Raw genomic sequence first — 19,766 nt, 5'->3', positions numbered from 1 at the left:
TGTGCTTGATGATGGAAGCAAATGTATGATTGATCCTTTCCTTTGTGGGAAAAAATTCTTAATAATTGCGTGCAAGGTTGATTTTATAGTTAGACATGGCTTGGGGTTAGGAATATAGATTAGGGTTAGAATCTAGCAAAAGTTGGAATTGATAAGGCAAGAAGATTTGATTTTAAATGCATGAGATACTATCACAGACACTACTATCCTAAGTGATCTATGAGGTATAAACGATGGTGCAATGAGAGACTTAAAATATTATGTCTCATCCAAGTGAGATAAAGTGTTTTCAAGGTGATCCATGTTCTATGAGAGTGAAATTCCGTCAAAAACTTATTTATTACAAGTGAAGACTAAAATGGGTGCAACATAAGTTTTAAAGTGCAAATTTTGTATTTTGCATCTTTACAGAACTCTATTTATGGATAAATGAGGAAGAATTTCTCAACAAGTAATTGTTGTTTCACTATCAAGTATTTGTCCATGTTATCACCTAGATTTGTACCTTGCTGACTAAACTTAGCAATCTAGTGATACATGAGAACATTCTTAGGCTATGGGTAACCTGCAGTGAGAATGGACCTCTAGAGAAAGCTTGTTCTTATGGATTCTTCACCTAAACTAAATTTTGCAGAGGAAAAGGAAAGGAGGAATCATGAAATGCAACCCTACTTCCTAAGGTGATGCACCAAAGTTGATAATCTGAAATTTGCACAACTGACTAACACACAGAATAACCAATAACAAAAGGTACTCTTGCACAACTCAAAAATTCATAACCTTTGCATCAATAATTCATAAGAAGGCTAAAATATTCACTATCCTAGTAGGAGAAAATTGTTTTCTCACAATTTGAGATTGATTATATCATTGGCATAGCTTATAACCTGCAAATATGTATATATTCCCGCATAAAGGTGCTAATAGAGGCACAATTGCAAGGAAAAAATTCATCACAAGAAACTACACCCATCATCAAGAACACAATATCAAGAATTCTAAGAAGGCAAAATGCTCTATTACTGTCAAAAAGGTGTTACAATGTTGTCAAACTCTGAAACTGAGTTACAAACTTATCAATTTCTGCAAAAAGAACTCTAAAAATTACAAGTTGCAAGAAGAATGACTAGTAAGAACTAACTTCAAAAATGAAGTTTGTACAATACTTATGCTTCCAAAACAGTTGCATGAAAATAGGAATTGAAAACCACCTTGGTAATGCACTCAAAAAGCCTATTTTTAAGCCCCCTAAAAGACTCCAAAATGGAGAAAAAGTCGGTTTTGACCATTTCCTCCATAATGACTCCTCAAAAATGCATTTAACCCTCTCAAACTGTCTCCAAAATAGTTCCTAGATACCCTCCACATGTTTGTCAATTGTTACTAACTCCCCTATATACTTGGCACTTGTCATAAATTGTAACAATACTTCTTTGACTCCTCAAGGAGTAATAAACACTTGTTACTTTACATAAATATAATGTCTAAGTAGCTTACAAAAACACTTAGCACATTTTATACAATAAAGGTTTGATGCAAAGCAAGAATAAAATGAAATGAAAATAAATAATAAACATAGGCAAAATTCCTAAGTCTTCATTGGGCATATTACAGTAAAACAAACCCTAAGACATACATTTCATTCTTTTTCTTTCTCTCCTCTGTAATGTGGTACCACCAAGGTAATCTCTCCTTCAAGGGTTTCTTGAGGAATTTATGGAGGTTTTATTAGGAATTTTAATTGCAGATCCTTGCATATGGAAGTTGAGCTTGGTAATTTTTTTCCACCACGAATGAGCTCCTTCTGTGTATGATTTCTAAAAGAAAGAAAGAAAATCACAAGCTTATAGTTGTTTGCAAGCCATGACTCTATTATTCTGTATATTTGCTTTCAATAACTTTTTAAGAGCACAATAGTGATCATATAATTGTATTTGATAAATCATATCTCTATTGGCAACGTAACCATTTTTGTTTTGGGCTCCACACTGTTGTTTTGGACTGTTAATTTGTGCATTGATGACTTTAATGTCACCTTTTGTATACTGGCTTTTCATTTGTGTAGCAGACATTAGGACTACTTTTAGAGTAAATGTCACATCCTCCCTTGCTTCTTCACCATTGTCTACACAAGCCAGACATTTTTGGCACATGATTCTTCAACGTTGTTCTTTGTATAAAGTGTAAAAAGTTGCTCTTTTCTTCCATGAATAATAGTGATCCTCTTGTTTTGCTTCTTTGCTCATTATCCCTTGTGCTTTAAATGCCAAGCCTTTGAGTCATTCCCTTGTCTCAGGTCTTTGTTTTGTCTTGGTTGCTTTGAGATATTGGATTATGCTCTCTCTTAATACCTCTTCACAGTCATATGACTATTGTTAACATGCTCTTTGCTTAGTATCTCCTCTTGATTGGCTGCTACATTGCCTTTAGCTATTCTTGAGAACATCATGGCCCTAGATACCATTATGATGTTGACCTCTCCATGTCTCAGAATTAAGACTGCCTTTGGGATAGTAATTGTCCTTATGAACTACGACATCCTAAGAAAATCACTGAGAAAATTCTTTAAATGAACCTTTTGACTATTTTGAAGCTCCTTATAATTCATTGATAGCTTCTACTGAGATAACCCTCATGATCAAACAATATTCTTCTTTCATGACAATCATATGCTTTGATGAGGTTCTTTGAATACTGTTATGAATCTATCCTTATTGACCGATCTTGAGATACTAAAGATGCAACATTTTCATTTGATGTCTTGTGAGTCGTGGCAACTCTTTCTCAAACTTTTGCATTCTTTTTATTTATCATTATCAATCTCAGAATCTGAGAATTGTCTTTATACTAACAAAGAACCAAGGATTATCTCTTGTATGCTTGGCATTGTCTTCTAGGATCTGAGTTGTCCCTTATCTATCAAAAGGCAAAGACTACCTTTTCCTTTATGATGATTGTTCTAAAGCTTTGTTGAAGTTTTCCATTGCTATTCTTTTGTGAAGTCTCTATTTGTCCTTGGGCTCATATGACTTTGATTGTTATATTCTTTAAAATAGTCATTTAGCATGGTATTTGTAACTCGATTAATGAAGATAATCCTCTACATCTATGTTTGAAATCCTTAACTATCCAAGGAGTCATTGGCTTGGTATCATGGATATCACTGCAATACTGTCTTCTTATCTTTGACTTAATTTATCTTTGCTACTTTTCTCAGGGTTGTTTATTCACTGTCTTTGGGTGCCACTAGCTCATTGGTTGATAATGTTGCCAATCCTTTGATTCAATCATGCAATGTGCTCTCTAAATGGCTACCCATTGATTGTATTGAATGGGACTTTTCATCAGTAGCCCTTTTTAAGAGTGTTGCTCTGGATGTGCTTTAGGTATCACGGCTTCTTGGATGCTCCAACTTTCATCAGGGATGTAATTGTCCTTTAATTTGCTTTCATTGTGTCTTTCACATACCTTTCACCATATAATGCTTCTTTGACAAATAATAATCCAGCTCTTCATTAATGAGCTCATAACTTCACTTTGAAAGCTACAATCATATATGTGCTTGATCATGCTGAGGATTGCCCTTACAACATTTTTATGATTGTAATATAAGAATTATTGCTTGATCATTCTTGACACTGTGGTTCCATTGAGCATAAACTTGTTATTTATAACAATGAACTCATCAATTCACTGTTATGAATGATGAGTTTCATTTTGATTGAGCTACCATGTCAAGAATGATCCTTAGCTCTGTTAAAACACAAAATGTCAACATGTTGGGCTCAACCCTTGTGGGAGCCTCATTTTACTCCACATCTTGTGATATCTGACATACCAATATAAACTATAAAGTATTCCAATAAGGAATATCATACCTGTACCTTTCACCTTTAGTTGTGCACACTATTCTAGCTCTACCTGATCGAGTTGTAAGCAAAATTAGGTAACAATCCTATCGAAAATACTAATTAATTCCAATACTTTGGATTCAATATGATATCCTATACTTATAAATTAATCTAATCTAAATTCCACACCAATGTTGAAAGTAAATTATTTAAAATTTAGCATTTCTTTCTACCATCATTTTCTTAAGTATATGTTTTGTGCCCCCTTATGTTTTTAGTCTCATTTCAACTAGGTCAAAATTGAGCACATGGAATCTCATATTTTGTAAATTTCAAGTACATATGATGTGATAATAGACATAGGGGTTATAAAAAGACCACAAATAGAAACTTTAAAAACAACTTTAATAGATTTTGGATTAAATCTAGAGGAAAACAAAGCATAGATAGAGTAGCTCTAGGAAGTGGCTAGCCTAGTACTTAGATATGTTACTAGACTAATCAAAGATGCAAAGAACTTTTGGCAAATTAATCTAGATACCAAACACCGCAACAAATGTAGAAAGAACGATAACTAAAAGAATATGAGACGATGGTCTCCACTACTAATTTAATGGCTCTCCTGCTCGGAGAGGTTTGAATCCTCACATTGCTCTCTTCCAAACTGCCCAGCTCGCTCTAGGCCCCTCACTTCCTTCTATGCCTAATGGTTCGTGTCCCCCCTCCTATGTTGTTGTGGGTGGTGTCGCTAGCAGTGAATCTATTACTGTAGTGGTTGGGTTGGGTGCCCCCTCTGTGGGTGCTCAACCTGTAGGTGCTTCTGTTGTGGATACTCAGGCTAGTGATGTTTCTATTGCCCCTGTTGTTGTTGATGACCTTGTTGCGGGTGCTAAGGTCCCTCCCAGACCCCCTTCCTTTACTGGTAGGTGAAACTTTGCTCGTGTGGCTAGATATGTTGCCCATCCTCCCAAGGGGATTCGTCCTCTTCCTTGTGCCAAGACTTCCTTGGTGGTGGTTTGTGGTCAGGATGTTGTGGCCAATGTCAATTTCTACCAACGTTGTGTGTTGGTGTACAGATTTACTAGATTTTGGCCTTCTATCTCGGACCTCCATCATTGGGTGAGTGATTCTTGGAAGCCTTTAGTTGCTCATAGCATTGAGTTTTTTTCTTGTAATAAAGGCTTTTTCATTGCTTCTTTTGCTTCCTCTAAAGATCATGACTTGGTGTTGGGTAGGATGTGGGCTTGGGGAGTTCACTCTCTCTCTATCAAGCCCTAGACAACTTCTTTTAACCCTCTTATTGAACCACTTAATGCGCGTCTGGTATGGGTTCGCCTTCCTAATATTCCCCTTCATTTCCAAGAGCATTCTTTTTACAAATTCACTAACAACTCTTTTGGCTAATTATTGATGGTTAATGATGCCACGCCTTCCATGGGTCATTCTACCTTTGCCCACCATTTAATCGATTTGGACATCTCTTTGCCTCTCCCTGGGGAAGTGGTTCTTATGGTTGGGGATAAGCCTTGGACTCAACCATTGGATTATGAGGGCCTTCCCTTTCGTTGATGGAGATGCTTCTCTATGGGTCACTTAGCTTCATATTGTTCTCTCTCTCATCATAGAGGTGTTGCTACTTGGTGGAAGGATGCTACTACTGATCACCTGACTGTCAATGCTTTAGATTCTGATTTTGTTGACTCCTCTCAAGAGGATGATGTCTCCTCCTAGGATGAGGTTGTGCCTCTTACTGCTACTAAAGCCTCTCTTGACCCTCTCGTCACTATTGTTGTGGCCTCCTCCGTTCTTGAGGCTCCCACACCTAATGCTCCTTTTATGTAGCTTCGATCTACTCCTAGTGTTTTTGCTCCTGATGTTGTTTTGCAGCAATTGTCTGCAACTATTCTTTAGCAATAACTTGCTGCAGTTGTTGATAAAATCTCTACGAGGTCCTCCCCACTTGTTTCTTCTTTTGATGTTCCTAATGACAAATATTGTCTAGGTTGTTGTTTGTCATAGGTGAAAGGGGAAATCTTCCCCCCTCCCCCAAACCCCTCTTGGTCAATATTTAGGTGTTTCTCCCCATTCTTGAGTTGGGTTTTGGGTTGTTGGTTTGATAGGGTTTTCCCAATGATGTCTTGTTGTCATTGGCTTGTCTGACCTTGTTTTGTTGTCTCTCTTTTTCATTGCCTAAGGGTTGCTGCAAAATGGGCCAACACCCTTGGGTTGTTGTATTAAGGGTCAACACCCTTGTTTTTTTATGCTTTCTTAATAAAAAACAAATGTAGAAAGAATCCTCATGCAAATTAATACCCACATTCAAGTACTCTAACAAGCCAAAAAATAATGGGATACAACATTTCAACAAATCAAGTTAATTTACAAAAACATTGGTCTATCAAATAATTGAAAAGACATACAAATATTGGGTACAATAAAAAAAATATTTATGTCTTGAGAATAAAAATAACTTTAAAGGGTTGGGGGGAGGGGGCAATATTAGTAGGGAAAAGAGCACAATCACAACAATATCTCCAAATCATTGCATTTTACCACAAGAACAACATGGAACCCTATGCCCACTCTTAGAGAAGAAAAGTATCATAAGATATATGACCCTAATGTAATAAGTATGCATATAACATGTAAGATACAATGAAGGTGTGTGTAGAGAAAAAGGAAAGAAAGAAAGGTAGGAAGAAGTAAGAAGAATGTAAGGGAAAACAAGAGCAATGTGTCGAACCCTTGTTATTGTAGCTTTTGGAGCTAACAAAATAATAAAAACTAATATAGATGGAAACAATTATGCTATATAATAGCTTATGAAGCATAAATTCAATTTGGATTAATTTCCATTTTTATCATACTAGTAAATAATATTACAAACAAAGAGCAATCACTCATTGTAGAGAAGGGAATAGTTGAAAGACTTGTTCCATTCTTTATTCATTGACACATGTACATATTTTTAGATCCAATGAACTCATCAAATTTCCTATAATTATGCTAACACATGATAGCTAACTAGTGTGATTAACAAACTAAAAATTGATTAGCAATTAATTGTCAGTGTTGACAACAAACTAGAGATGAAAAAATCAGTATTAACATGTACACAAGACTAATTTAGTTATGAGTTACATTTTCTAACACTCCCCTCTGATGAATAATTGAATTTTGATGTATTGCTAACATATCTTTACATAGAATAAACTAGGAACTAAAATGACTAGCAACATGAAACAAAACAATAGAAAATACATTATATAGAAACTGTTCTTTGAAAATAGTTCTTGGATGAGTAGGACATCTTTAGGTTGCTCCCAATTACATATATAGTCATATAGTTGTATCCAAGTTCCCAACATCATTGGACACCATCTGCACATGAAGTGTCTCATCACCCTTGTAAAGGTATAATGTTTAACTTCTAGATTTTGGATCTCCCCTAGACATATTACATCAATCCTCACATGTATGTTTCATAACTCCAAATAGATATAATTTATTTGATCCACAATCACCTACTATTGGGCATCTATCTATCCTCTATTGCATCCTTCATTATCTTCAAATAGTTGGCCTCATCTTGAATGAACTAATCATTACTACCAATACCTAGTGTTTTTTGATGCATGCCTCATAATACATAACATTCCATGCATTGATCATTTGACACAACCAAAAGAACAAATCTTATACAAAGTTTTAATCCCTACACAAATTAGAATTAAAACAACACACAAAACACTCACTTTGTAAGTGTGATCTCTCCTTGAAAACTTCTTACCTTCTTATTCTTATAGCATAGAGAGACTCCTCAAATGCTAATATCTCTTTTTGAGGCAACAAATCATTTTTTCTCTGTAGAAATCTAGATGCTAACATTAACAACAACACTTACAAATCTCTTTACCAAATAGAAAATAAAGCAGGAAGCAACTCGTTGTTTTAGTTGCTTCTCAACTTAGCACACACAAATGCTCAAGGCTTCTTAGCTTCCCTCAACTCCTTCCTTTGGTTTTGATTCTCAACCAAATGATGTAGTTCCTAAGAATGAAAACCTCATGATGGCTTAAAGCTCATTTATTCACAACATTCAAATTGTCACATAGACTTCAAAAGATATTTGACAATAGGAAGGGGATGAGCACATAATTGCTTTGATACAAAATTACAAATAGAGAACAAACAATCACTAACGAGAAAGGAATAGATTGAAGACTCGTTCCATTATTTATTCATTAATGGAACATATTTATATATCCAATGATCTCAACAAATTTCATATAATTATGCTAGCACATATGACAACTAACTAATGTGCAACATAAAACTAAAAATTGATTGACAATGAATTGTCAATGTTGACAACAAACTAGAGACTTACCATATCCATACTAACACATAAACACGACTAATTAATGAGTTATGTTTCCTAGCATTAATTAAAACTTGCAAGACTCTTGGGCTCAGAACTTTAGTTTGTGATCCCTATTTTCTCACCAATAGTTGCCTTCATTAAGGTATCCTAAAGTAGGTTTTGATCAAGGTTACCATTTGATTTATAGAACTTGAGACTTTGTTATGCTTGCTAGATAAAGGCTCCTATTGACTTTGTGCTCAACCTCCCATCTCACCAACACATTCAAAACAATTCAAATCAATCTATTTTTATACTATGGCAATTCTATTATCTTTACTTTTGTATCTAGATCTGTCTCATTGGGGAATATCAAACAAACATCTCCAAACTCTTTACATGGTTGTTCATCTACTTTATGAATGTGCAAAACCCTTGTATTATTAAACCAATATCTAAGCACTTAATGGAAAACAAATAGGAGCTTTTTGTGCAATGATTATGGTTTATTACAAGTTTCAATTTCGCTTGTAATTATTGTTTAATAAAGTACCTCAATGAATACCATCTTAGCCTTGTAGAGCCTAAACCCAAAGAAGACATTAGTCACCTTACCAAATTGGTCCATTGATGTCCCTACCTAATCATAAGTTAAAGGTATTTTGTTCAAAGTTTGACACCCTTGGCACTTGGAAACAACTTAACTTTAAAGATTTGGGAAGCTACTACTTTGAACACAAACATAATCTGATGTTAGGGATAGTATCTCTATCATTATCAAGTGATTTTTCATTCAATTCATATGTTGAAGGCCCTAATAACCCAACATTGTTACTTTCTTATTGTAAGTCGGTAGCTCATCAACTTGCACCAACGTAATGGCATTGTTGCCAGGGAGATAATTTTTTGGTTGATGTTTTGAAGACTTCTACTAATAAATAAAAATTTGTCTCTTCCAAGTGAAGAGTGTCAAGTCTAGTCTAGTCAAATCTAGAACTAATTTGCAACTCAAAGGAATTGAAAATGGAAAGAGGTGATTCAAGGGATTCTTAGGAACTTGAAGATATAACAACATGAACAAAAATACAACAAACAATGTAGAAAGATCAAAGCATTAGTAACTCACATAGACTTACCTATCAAAATTTGCAAGATATAATCTAATGATAGCTCATTCATGGATTCAAGAGAACAATACTTGACATGTATAAAGATTCTATTGATAACATAGTCAAAACACATAGAAAAATGTATAGGCCTAGCTATGAGATATAAAGGAATGATATACTTATTAGTAGAAAGAATAGGGATAGATTTTGTGATGCATGCATACAATACTTTGGCATAAGATATGAAGTTGTGGAAACATATTACTAGCCAACATCTCGCCTCTCCCAATATGTCATAAAGAGATAAAGTTAAACAATGTCTGAAAACCATTGAGTTGCTTCAATCAAAACTTGTTGCACTTGAACATGTGAGTTCCCCCTCGAGTAGAAAAGAAAAAGAGCCTCCTTAAAAAGAAGATTATGTCAAGTACCATGTAGATAAAGTTGAACAATATGATGCATCTGAGTATGAATCCATGGGGGGATAAATTGAATATATTATTATATAGTTGATTAAAGTTTTCAATATTAAAACATTATGGCCTGTAGCATGGCTTTGTCAACTTGTTGAAGAGAATCATCATAGTGCATACTACCTTAGAAAAATAAATAGAGATCTCGTGGAGCTATTGGTTTATGACACTATGAATTAAGCATTAAGTTTTGTAAGTAATAAGTTCTTCCCTATACATATTGTGTTTTGTGTGTGTGTGTTCTTGTCCTTGTGTAATTGTATCCTCTATTGGTCATAATGAAGTGTAATTGTTCAATCCCTCCTTATTGTCCATTTTTGTGGTCTACCCTAGGAGGGAGATAGATTCTAGTGTCTACAAAAGGTACACATCCCCAAATAGAACCAATGTTGACATTCAACCTAGAAAATGAAAAATTACTGAAGTCCCAACCCCCTTGTCATTTGATCTTATTTTTCCAATACTAATAACAAATCTGAAATGTTCAACTTGGTCTCCCTTGGTCACTTTGCCTAAATATTGTTGCCCACAACGCCATGTTACTAACAAATATTGGAAGTTGAAAAAATCCAAAACCGTTCTAAAATTGGGAAGGTCTTGGTTGTTTTCCTCAAATTCTGCCATACACCATCATGATATTGTAAAACTAAGATATAAGATTCTTTGACCGCTAGATTTGCTAGGTAAAATACTTGTACCCTTATGAGAAAATAATTTTGTGACTTACTAAGAAAAATTATAGGACGAGGAATAGACATTAAGTGAAACAAGATATAGACCAAGACCTTTTTCTTGAGTCCCATTAAACATGGAAGAATCCATAGAAGATTTACTATTCATAAATGCAAATGAAGACATGGTCTAGGTTATAGATTCAATTCCCTAGACTATATAGAGAAATCATAACACTTCTATCACGATTGTAGAATAATACGTGTTCTTATCATGCCTTTATAACTTGATCATGTTGTTGGGGATTCGTTGACAAAGCATTTGTCATAGTCCTTAGGTCTAATCACCAATCAAACACTTGCACTAGTGTTAGCTTGGTTATAAGATAAAATATTTCACATCTCAATGTTGGGTCAATTCAATAACCAACAATATCATACTAAATCAATCACATAAGAATTTAAATAATCCACTCTTAGAGTCAAATAACTAAAAGTGTCATTAAACTCAATTAGAACTTGATCATATATCATCCATTTCTAATATATTTTGATACCATTACTAGTTACAAGTAGTCTTGAATTAAGATTCACATAACTATACTCATTCATACCATGGAAACATGAAGTCCATACTCACTAGGTACATTGACACCATGTACTAGAAGATCCTTAGATGCACTATAGGGAGTGGACTAGGTGGTTCTCTTAGCTAGTGTTCTATCTTCACCACCAATCTTGCACAAAAGTTCCACAAAGTCTCTTGAGTGCCCATTTCTATTCGTTTTCCTTCATTTCTTTTGTTTTCAAATTTTTAATGGACTTTTAAATTTGTTTTCCTTGACCTCCCAATCTCCCATTATTTTCTCATCTATCCATCCTCCCATTTCCTTGCTCATTTCCCCTTTTCCCTTTTTTCTTTTGTTGTAGTTGACTTCCAAACTTGTTTTGTTTCCTTTTTATGTCCCGATCTCCCATCCTTTTCCACATCCTTACATTCATCCACTCCCAACTTTCAATCAAGTTTCATGGGCTTTGTGGAAATGTGGGGTTTGTATATACTTATTCTTGTTCCCTTCTTCCTCGCAACCTCTAGTCCTCAAGTCTTGAGTCCAAGGACCATTGATCCTTTCCTTATTCCCTTCTATATAATTGTAGATGCCATCCAAACTTCTTCTAACCCTTGTTTGTCTCCAAATATCTCAACACCTCTATGCAATATTTATTTCCCTCTATTTTGTAGACTTGTAAGGTTCATTTGTATTGCACCCAATTTTACCTACACTCCCCTTTGCCAGTTCTATGTGTTTTTTTAATCCAAATCTTTTCCTCTAGACTTTCAATGAAATTTTGCACTATCATTTCAACATCCCATCTCAATAATTGGTTATGCATCATATTCCCAAAATGTTTCTTAAAGACTTTGTTGCTCCTTTCCTCTTACTATGCAAAGTCCCTTTGAACTTCAAATATCTTTTTACCTCTGATTCCACATCCTTTCCTTGCATATTTTCCTACATCCTTAGTCACTCATTTTCATACACTTGTAGAGTTTTTATGGACTTTCAAAGTTCTAATATAATGTGTTGTCATAACCTTTAATTCTAAATCGAAACCCTATATCTCTTGTTCCAACCTCTCGTCTTGCGTCAAATTTTCATATTTCCTCTTGTTCACTTATGTCATTCACGAAATCTTCTCAAAATGTCATTAATGATCAAATTTGCCCCTACAACTATCCAAGAGATTTTTCCCACCTAAATATAAATTTCCATGCCAAGTGTGTAGGTTTTCTTATATTTTCCACAATGGATGATGAAGAGCTCTAATTCACAATAAATGTGGTGGTTGATTTCTATCTATTGATATCTTTCAAACAATCTCTAAATTGAATTTTCCAATTATTTCATGCATTTTCTTGTCTTACATGCTATGTTTGTGACCTCCAATCTAACAACAAAATCCCACATTTCCTCTAGACTACCTACCTCCATGCATTACCCATAACATCATTAATAGTCTCTACATGGACAAAATGAGATAGGAGAAGACTTTCAAATGCCTCTTGGTACTTATCAATCCCTTAGAGACATGATTTGTGTACGAAGGCATGCGGTTTTTTATGTAGAGGACACGGTTTCAAGTTTTTGGCCATGTGAAGATTATTCAAGTAGGCATGGGTAGCCTATGCAATTTCAAACAACCCTAGTTCTTTTGTGTATAATGGTGTTGAAATACATTTATATGCAAGTTTTCAATTAAGAAAGGGGATGGATATAAGGTTGCATAGCTAAAACAAACTAAAAAGGGTCACCAACCATGATAGTTTCCTTCCAACATGTTTAAGGCATTTTTGTATTGTAATTTTTTGGGTTTCCTCCGTAAGTTATATTAATGCATTGCAATCTCAGAGGAATGTTTAAATGGGTAGATTTTCCATCTTTTGACTGCCTCCATGAATGTTGTATGTATTTTTTATGACCTTGATCTTCTTGATCACATTTGTTGATTTTAGTTTTAGTTTTGATTAGTTTGTCAATGAGAAGGAAATAAACATCCTTGTAAATCTTTTGTGGGGCACCTTATCAAAATAACATAGGAAGAAATAGGTTTGTTCCTAGAGAACTAAGGTATGTTCAATTGAATGTTCTACAACTTCACCCACCTACTTGTTTGCAGGCATAGGCCTTAGCTTGTGTGGAATTAAGAGGTATAGTGCCTGTTATTAGCTTCATTAAATCATAGGGCAGGTTTTGATCAGTCTTCGCTTTAATAATTTATTAAAATTTGAGCCTCTTGCCCATGCTAGATAAAGGCATCCATCTACTTTGTAATCAACCTCCCATCTTACTAAAACATTAAAAATAACTAAAATTATATATTTTTTATATTGTGTTGTTATTATCTTTATTTCTATGTCAAAGCAATATATTCAAACTCTTTGTATGGTTGTTCATTTGTTTTATGAAGTTGCAAAACTCTTGTATTATTAAACTAACATACAATAACTTAGTGACAAATAAATAGGAATTTTTTATGTAATGGGTAATGTTTTGTTGTAAAGTTTAATTTCATTCCTTATAATTATTCTTTAATATAGCACCTCAAGGAATACCCCCTTGGCCTAATAATGCCTATAATTCAAGAAAACATTACCCACCTTAGCAAATTGGTCCATCGTATCAATATCTAATCACAAATTAAAGGTCTTTCACTTTGATTGTTGTTGGTTAAAAAAATTTGTACACTTGGGAAGATGTGCAAAATTGTGGTTTCAACCACAGTGTGTGAGTATTAAAACTCTCCTAATTTAAGGGAAGGCTCCCCCTTTTAACTAAACATTAATCTAATTTGAGTGGGACAACGTTCTTTTCTCTTTTTTCAGAAAATAAATAACTAGAGTAACAAATAAATAAACTTAAGAAAACTACAACTAAAAAGGTGCTTATATAAAAGGAAGCGAAGTTTCCATAAAAGTGCGAACTCTTCCATACCTTCCCTGGGACAAGAATGTAGAAGCAAAGCTCAAAGTCTTTAATTCCTACTATCCTATCTACCTTTCAAAATGATAAAACAAGAACAATATACAACATATGGAAGCACAAAGTTTGCAAGTATGATGCACCTTCGTAACACTTCAAATGGGAACAACCAAAGTTGAACTACTTGCCACTCGGCAAAACTCGCCAAGGCCTGGAAAAGACAAAACTCGGCAACTTAAAAACACACTTAAATTTAATTAAAAAAGCTTTTTTTTTTTGCAAAATTTAATGAGAAGATGCATCCAATGAGTCAATAAATGAGAACACAAAAAAAACAAGTTGATTCTAGATATATTTAAATGCAAAGTATCTACAAAATCGCATCTTCATGAGGAATGTTGATAGATGGAAGCCTGGAAGCAAAACAGTAAATAGTTTTTGTAAAACCAAAAGTAAATGCATCATTACAATTACAACTTCCTCTTCCTAGCTCTAGCAAAAACTAGGGGAGAGGTAGAACTAGAGGGTCTAGTCCTAGAAGTCTACAGTGGGCGTGAGTCGCATGACTATGCCTCCTTGCTCGGTATGGCTGGCTCATCCTCCATCCTAGTTGAAGCTATGTTTCCACTTGCTTGTGGCACTAGCAATGACTCCTCATATTCATCCTCTTCCTCCTCAATGTCATCCATCCTGAAACCAAATCCACCCCCCTCCTCCATAGCCTGCCTCTAGAAATCAGTGATGTCATCCTCAGAAAACAATGCAGGTTACTCCTGTGATGTCCAATCAGTGTAAGGATCTATATCATCCAAGTCAATTGGACCACCTTCTACTTCCTCTACCTTCCTTATGCGCAATCAAAGATTATATTGCACTAAGACAAGGTCATTGAGGCGTTTCCGTGCTAACTTGCTCTTCTTGTTTGTGTGGATTGCTTCAAACAAGCTCCAATTACGCTCACAATTGGATGAACTACAAGGCTGACATAAGACTCTGAGGGCAAATTTTTTGAGATGTGGGGTGTTTTCACCCCAATTTTGCCACCAAGCTGCAAAATAATAAAAATTGAAAAGTTAGAAAACAAAGAGAAAAGAGAAAACATAATTTATCAATTTATCAATCACTTTAGATCCCAAAATCCAAATGGCAAATGTTATACCTGGGGTTTGAGTGGTTCTTCCTCTCCAAGCCAGCTCTAAAGAGAATAGCTTACCCCTTGCTTCCTCATAATTTTGGAGTTTGCCCATAATGAGGTCTCTCTCCTCAACATTGGGTACCATCCTCTCAATGCATGTACTGAGGCCCTCCATAACCTCTCCATTAGGAACTGAGTAAGAACCCTAAACCTAAAACGAGGGTTGAGGAAGTACTCTGCTGCATGAATGGGTTGGTGGAGCTGATTGTTCCACCTCCTATCAACAATTTCCCAAATGGGGTCAAATTTGAGTCTATGCCACTTGTAGAAATTTTTGATAGACTCCTTGGCCCTATCCATAGCCTCATAAATATACCCCATTGGGGTTTTTATCCCCATCCACCAAGCGGGGAACTCTAACCAAGGGCTCTGACACCTACAATTGAAAAATACAAATTACAAAAAGATTAATTAATGAAGTTACAAATCAATATTGAGACACTTGAATCAAGAATAAAAAAAAATTGAAGTTTTTGTGCAAATTAGTTGTCGAATACTTTGCATGCGACAACCTCTCCTTCAGGCTTCTTTGAATATGGTGAGTTTAGCCATGCTCCACTCACAAACATTTGTTTCAAAGAAGTCAATGCAACAAGAAGGCCTTGCAATGTCAAGAAAATCGTTATAAACCTTGTGACACCAGCTCTCACCAAATCTTTCCCTTCGGTGTGCTCTCTCATCAAATTTAGAACCCAAGGGTGATTGTAAATATATTTGGTGATCCTCCTTACATCTTCCACAACTTGAGTCACCCACTCAAGTTTTCCTATGTCCTCCAAAACAAGGTCAAGGATATGTGTTGCATAAGGTTTCCAAAAAAGAGTGGGGTGCCTCTCTTGGAGGATTCTACCTGCAAAAGAAGGTATTCTTGAGAAAGATGCAGCCAAGAAAAACAAAGCTACAACAAATGAAAATATTGCTAAAGGTGATAATTCAAAAGGATTCTACCCACTGACACATATGCTGCTGCATTATCTGTGATGATTTGCACCACATTCTCTACTCCCACCTCTATGGCAACGTGCTCTAACATTCCAGCCAATGTTTCTGCATTTTTCACCTTGCTGGAGGCATCAACCGATTTCAAGAACACTACATTTTCCTTGCAAGCAGCCAAAAAATTAATGATGGTGCGGTTCTTGCCATCTATCCACCTATCAAAAAGAATGGTGCAACCATATTTTGCCCATTCAATTTTTTGTTCCTCCACCACTTCTTTTGCCCTAGCAACTGTATTTGTGAGCAACCTACAAGAACAAAGTGAAATTAGTTCTTAGTACACAATTCTGATTTAATAAACAATAAATCTAAAAAACAATTAAAAATGAAATCAAGTGGACTATTTAATAATTTACTAACCTCTCACTCAAATCCTTGCGAGAAGGGGCCTTGTACCCCTTTCTTGCAATTGTCATTGCGGTCACCAAATTTAGCCAAAAAGGATTGTCTGCCACATTGAATGGAATGTTGTGGAAGTACCAAAAACCAACACATGCAATGTCGACTTTCTCATGTGCCTCCCTATTCTATCTAGTGGCCTCTAATGATGGTTGTGCTCCAGGTGTATTCCTGGGCACAAAATAATCACCTATGGACCGTGATTGTGATGCAACAGTGCCAATGTCAGTGTCAAGTACTCTACTAGAGGAAACAAAAGTGATGGGCGAGGTGGTGGTGGGTTTGCAGATACATGGGCCACGCCGAGAGCCCACTATGCTCTCGAGTGCTTCTTGTTCTTCTTCAATATCAATAGAAGCACCTTGAGATTCACTTATGGCTGATCTCATGGCTAGCTTTGCCCTCTCCCTTTGCAATTTCTTATCTTCTCCAGCTGCAAGTAGAGCATTCATTTGTCTTTTTATTTCAGGATTGGTCCCTATGCATTCTCTAGCATCATGCTTGTTTATCCCTGCAAGGTGGTATTTGAGGCGGTTGATGCCTCCATGAAGTATCTTTTCACATTTTATGCAAATAACTATTCCAAGATCCAATCCCTCATAGGCATACCTTCAAGCCCTATCTCTAGCACCTTTAGGACGAGTGCCTATATATCCAGATGGGTATGGTTCTTGTGGCCAATCAAAACTTGTCATAATTAATGCTTAGTTAACCTATACATACAAAGTGAAAAAAAAGGGAACATTTTAGTTAAACAATTTAACTATCTAAATTAGTTGAAAAATCTTTAGACATCATTCAAAGTTTAAAAACAAAAAAAAAACTATTAGGGTTTGATTTTTTTTGGAAAATTAGATATTCTTCAAAAAAAATAGTGAAAAAATCAACAAAACTTGTCAAAACTAGTGTTAAATATTGTTCAAATAACTTAAAATGATTTTAGACTACTTACAGATGATTTCTAACTCATCTAGATTCAACAAAAAATAAACAAAATATTTTTAAAAAGCATAGGAAAAAAAAAAACCTGGGAATTTGATTTTTCTTGAAAAACCACCTCAAATCCACTTGGAATTCGTGACCCAAAACGCGAATTACATAGAAAGCTAGGAAAATGAAGGCAAAAGTAAACTGAAACTTGGACAATGATAACAAAAACACCCATGCATGATTTGACGCAAACAAAAATGAGTTGTTTGCCTTGCAAAACATGCCTTGGAGAATAAAACAACGAATTTTGAGTAAAAATTTGTATGAGTTGTCAATTGTTTTAAAATTCAAAAAATTGAGACAACAATTGTGACACCCCTAGCACTTTAAAATGACCTATCTTTAGGAATTTGGAAACCTACAAATTTGAGCATCAATGCAAGGAATATAGAGAATTGCTAATGAATTAAAAGTTTTCCTATGCACTCTTTTCTAAATCAACTTTAAAGATTCAAAACATTTATCAATTACAAGCTATTTTGATCACATAAGCAAGTGTATATCAAACAAAGTTCCCAGAATCAGACTCGGCTCGGACTCGGCAAGGTCGACTCGACTTGTGACTTGGCTATGACTCGGCAATGAGTCGGCAAAATTAAAAAACCCTTGAAATTAAGAGATTTTTAACAATTTAAAACTTGTTTCATGCACCCATTATTGAATAAAGCCCAATTATAATGTGTGCTAGCTTGTTATGCCATGAAAGGCATGTTGGTAGAGTATCTACTTGTTTGGGGCTTCTGTTTAGTATTTTCTTTGGCCAAATTGAAATTTTGGGAGCACCAACTTGAGACATCATGAACATCTTCACTTGGAAACTGTAAGGAGTGCTTGTGTATGGTAGCATTAAATAGTGTGCTTGTTGAACTTAGGTTTTACCTTGGGACTATAGTTGACCTTGGTCTTTCTTGGACCTCTTAGTTTTTAGGCTATATATGTTGGATGGAAGGGGGAATTGTGAGGCTAGAACGGTTTCAAAATATGCTCCTTAGAGACATGTCCCTTGCCAAAAATAAACTTGTGCCCCATGGGGGGATTTTTTGGGATGTGGGGACAGGTAGGAAATGTCCCCAACTCACCCGCTTTTTTCAAAATTTTAAGAGACATCCTTGTTGTGAGGTACTCACACATCGCCCCGTTGCAAATGAAGACCCCCACTTTTTGCTTTCTAGGGTTAGCTCTTTTAGTTTTGTTGTTGGTCATTTTAGTGTCTTCGCCTTTGCATTGAAGGGATTGAGTTTCTCAAAGGTCATCAAATCAGGTGGATCTCCTCAAGGTGGAGTGAAGGAGGTTAGGTCAGTTGAGTGATTAGGGGTTATTTAGATCATTCCTAGGGTTTTTGTGTACTATCTAGTCACGCTTCAAGTTGCTAAATCAAACCTTGGTTGAATACATAGTGTCCTCCTAGGTCCCGTCCCTTACATCAAGGTCAGAGTGAACTCGCCTTGAAAGTCTAGAATGTCATCCTGATCCTGAAATGGCCTGAAATTTGACTAAACATAGTGTCCTCCTAGGTCCCGTCCCTTACATCAAGGTCAGAGTGAACTCGCCTTGAAAGTCTAGAATGTCATCCTGATCCTGAAATGGCCTGAAATTTGACTAAGTCTAGAAATTTGAAGGATCCTCCAAAAACTAGATTTTGCATTATAACTCATGGAGGTCCGAAACCACTCTCAAACATCCTGACAATATATATGGAATATAACTTAAAGTATAAGAAAGAGAAAAGACATAAAGAAATGTCACTTATACTTAAATGTTATATTCCATATATGAATCTTGACGAAGAGACTAACTTGTCAAACAAGTCAAAACATTGACCTGTCGTGGCCGAGTCTTGGAGCTTGGACTTGGCGAGTTTTGCCATAACTCGCCTGACTCGCGAGTTAGGCGAGTTATGGTCAAAACTCACCGAGTCCGAGTCCCGAGTCAGCAAAACTCGCTGAGCTTGGCTCGTCTCGCCTGACTCACGGCGAGTTTGGGAACTCTGATATCAAACATATGAGTATAAAGGTGGATTTAAGATAGCTTTATAAATATATAAATATTTGATAGTGTTTTTGGTATAGAAAACTCATGGATTATGATATCCATGGCATCAAAGATAAAAATCACAATATGGAGTTATGAACTATGATATAGACTAAATAACATCACTAATTATGTGTGGGGTCTTGCAGAATTAGTGGGGTCTTGCACTCATATTAATTAACTTAAAGTCACTTTACGAATTA

Source organism: Cryptomeria japonica, chromosome 1 (assembly GCF_030272615.1).
Source record: "Cryptomeria japonica chromosome 1, Sugi_1.0, whole genome shotgun sequence".
NCBI classification, from domain to species: domain Eukaryota; kingdom Viridiplantae; phylum Streptophyta; class Pinopsida; order Cupressales; family Cupressaceae; genus Cryptomeria; species Cryptomeria japonica.
Note: the sequence above shows the minus strand (reverse complement) of the source record.